Source organism: Lynx rufus, unplaced genomic scaffold (assembly GCF_022079265.1).
Source record: "Lynx rufus isolate CCGP_SWC_20201006 ecotype Redwood Valley unplaced genomic scaffold, mLynRuf1.p SCAF_12, whole genome shotgun sequence".
Classification (NCBI taxonomy): domain Eukaryota; kingdom Metazoa; phylum Chordata; class Mammalia; order Carnivora; family Felidae; genus Lynx; species Lynx rufus.
In genome coordinates, this window is record NW_025814826.1 from 22,666,445 (window position 1) to 22,670,140 (window position 3,696).

The window sequence follows — 3,696 nt, forward strand, 5'->3', positions numbered from 1 at the left end:
TTCATGGCCTGCTGGATAGGGAAAACTCAGATTTTAAAATTATTTTTCTCTATCCTGTTGGCCACAGCATTCTTGACAGGAAGAGTAGTAATAGCGAGCTTTTTTTTTTTTTCCTGTAAGAAGAGTGAAATACCTTTTAATATAATTGTGAAGACTTTTAAACAAAATACTTATACATGGTAAAATAACGAGAACGCTGTAAATATTGGGTTGTGTGTGTTTTTAGTAACATTGCCCCCTCCTGGTTTTTAAAGTAATAAATGTTCTTTATAGAGCATATCAGGTGTTAGTCTATTCAGGCTGCCGTAACAGAATACCGCAGACTATGTGGCTTAAACAACAGAAATTAATTGTTTACAGTTCTGGAGTCCAGAAGTCCAATATCATGTTGCCAGCAGGGTTGGTTTCTTGTGAGTCCTCTTTTTGTTGGTTGCAGATGACTGCCTTCTTGCTGTGTCCTCATGTGAGTGTATGGGAGGAGGGTGTGTGGGGGAGATAGGTCTGTGCTGTCACTTCATTGAAAAAAAATTTAATGATTTATTTTATTTTTTGAGAGACAGAGAGAGACAGAGTGCGAGCAGGGGGAGGGGCAGAGAGACCGGGAGACACAGAATCTGAAGCAGGCTCCAGGCTGTGTCAGCACATGGGGCTTGAACCCATGAATGCGAGATCATGATCTGGGCTAGAGTCGGATGTTCAACCAACTGAGCCACCCAGGCACCTCTGTCACTTTGTTTTATAAGGGCATCAGTCCTATTGGATTAAGGCTCTGTCCTTATTATTCCTTTTAAACTTCATTACCTCCTGAGAGGCCTATCTCTAAATACAGTCACACTGGTGGTTAGTACTTCAACATAAGAACATGCCACAGTATTTATTTTTACTTAACATTCTTGAAAGTGAAGTCAAAGATGGCAAACTCAGATGTTTACAGGGATCAGGGAGGCAGGAAAGGTAATGATGGTAACTTAACATTTATTGAGCTCTAACTGTATGCCAAGTGCTAGAGGTTTATGTGTGTTATACATATTACCTTTCTTAGTTTTCACAACAACCCTGTGAGGTATATGCCATTATTATTTCCATATTTCAGGTGAAAGAAAATAAGGCATAGGCAGGCAAAAGAACATGTTTAAGGAGACACAGCTAGTAGGTAGCTGTATTAGCATTGAGACCCAGCTGCTGAAATGACTGAAGTTAGGTGGCTTGCTACTATGGTGAACTTGAGAGAGCATGCCCCCATTAGTAGGAGGCATCCACTACTAATGAAGGAATATTAGCCTATTGTAGCAGATCTTTCAGTTTTTTGATAGCCGTGAAAAATCTGGATTTTTATATGAAATATTGGCAATTACTTAGGAAAATTAAAAAAAAAACACTGTTGACTCAAACTTTTTTTCTTTTTCCTTTTTTTTGTAGCTTTGAAACATTTTATTATAAAAAGCTGGCACTCTTAAACATAGACTAATAAGAACTTAAAATTCATTGCACATGCAGCACCTGGGTGGCTTTGTTTGTTGAGTGTCTGACTCTTGATTTCGGCTCAGGTCATGATCCCAGGATCAAGCCCCACATCAGGCTCCATGCTGAACATGGAGCCTGCTTGGGATTCTCTCTATCTCTCTGCCCCCCCCTCTCAAATTAAAAAAAAATCATTGCATATTTACTTCATTTTTTAGCTTGACCTTGTAGTAAATCTGTAGCTTCATTGATTTTGGCTGCTATAAGGAGATCCTCTCTTTTCTAGGTGATTTAAAATCGTAATTCGTTGATGAGCATCTCTTATTTTTCCTTTATTGGCAGTAGAGCTTATGCCTACTACTTATTTTTTATTTTTATTTTATTATTATTATTTTTTTAGCTTACTCCTGCTATTAGTGCTGCTTCTCATTTTGTCATTTCGGGTTCAAACCCACCTCTGTAATAGCGACCACTGAAGGCAGATTTTGGTAGACTTTGAAAAGCTTGTTTTGCTTTAGGCTCCGTATGGTTTATGGCTTACAAAATTATAACAGCCTGCAAATCCTGCAGCAGTAATGGTCAGTCCATTTGCTACCACTGTACTGGCTCTGGCTCTGGGTCTGGTTTAAGTCCCCTGCTTCTACCCAGCCTAGAGGCTGCAGCCACCAATTCCATGCCTTTACCAGAGAGCACCGCTGGCCGGTACAAAGGGCCCAGACACACACATCCCACGAAATGTGGGAACATCTTTCAAGTCAGACAGATTTTGTCTGTGGATTGCATTCAGCCCACGTTTATAAAATAGGGGTCGTAATAGTAGTACCTATCTCCTAAATTTGATGTAAGAATTAATCTTGTATAAGATTTAGTTTAATGCCTGACACATAGGGCTAAGTAAATGTTAGCTAACATTAGTAGCATAAACATTTTTTCCAGTCATTCAAATTCTTTAAAAGTATCATTTACTATTACTTTTATTTTAAGAGATTATAAGTAATACATGAGTACATGTCTCTGGAAAAAACTCCAACAATATAAAAGAGTAATTAATTACAGGGTTGAAATTGCATTTACTTTCTACTCCCAACTTCCTTACTTTCTCCATATATAATTGAAAACCATAAATGCTATATTTTTCCTTCTGGCACTTGCTTTTTTTGCTTAACATATCTTGGAGATCTTCTGAAGTCAATTTGTACAGAGCTGCTTCATTCTTTTTAAAAGTTGCATAGTATATTCTTTGCTATGGAGGTAAATTAACTTATTGAACTAGGTCTCTTGTCATCTAAATAGTTTTCAACTTTTTGCTGTTCTAAAAACAGGTTTTGCAAAGAGCACATATCTTTGTACACATTTGTGACTATTTCCCTAGGCTTGATTCTTAGGTAGAATTGCTGAATCGAAACCATATAAAGTTAACTATAGAGAACAAACTGATTGTTACCAGAGGGGAGGTGGGTGGGGGGATGGGTGAAATAGATGATGGGGGATTAAGAAGTGAATTTGTGGTGATGAGCACTGGGTGATGTACGGAATAGTTGAATCACTATATTGTACACCTGAAACTAATATAACACTGTGTGTTAACTAATGAATTAAAATAAAATTTAAGAACCATATTAAAAATTTTCATAGCTGTTGCACCTTTGTTAAATATTTTTTGGTAGCTGTGTAATGTTGCATTTTGTGAATCTACCATTATTTACCAATTCCTTATGTTGCCACATTTAGATCATTTCTAGTTTTTTGCCACTTTAGATAGACAACTGATAAATATTTTTGTTAGTAGGTTATGGTTTTTAAAAGGTAAGTAGTCTGACAGGAAGTTGTCAACTAATAAGTTTATTTCTCAGGCTTTACTTTACCAAAGCTATTATAAGAACTGTATGTAGTGGTAATATGTTGTTTTTAGAAAAAGTACATGTTTGATAAAGTCATGGACTAATATTATACTCAAGGTTTTTAGAATCTTTTATGTATCTTTCATTTTAGGTGTTGTCATATGTAATGAAGATCATTGAGAAAACTGAATGAAGACTTTTAACATTGGATCTGGATAGGAGGTTTAGAAAAGAAAATTAAAATTAGTCACTTTAGTTTTAGTGTTCCAATCTCATAATATTTATTCTTTCTTCTGAATAAATTCAGGGAACAGAAACTAAAATTCATTGCTATCCTAATGGACACAAATATTTGTTCTTTGTGTGTGTGTGAGAGAGAAAAAAGTAGCTAACC

General features: G+C 36.2%; 1 pseudogene; it reads right to left on the reverse strand.

The window, feature by feature from the left end:
- Positions 1-1,668: 1,668 nt before the first annotated feature.
- Positions 1,669-3,399, reverse strand: LOC124507534 (mitochondrial import inner membrane translocase subunit TIM14-like; annotated as a pseudogene).
- Positions 3,400-3,696: the final 297 nt, after the last annotated feature.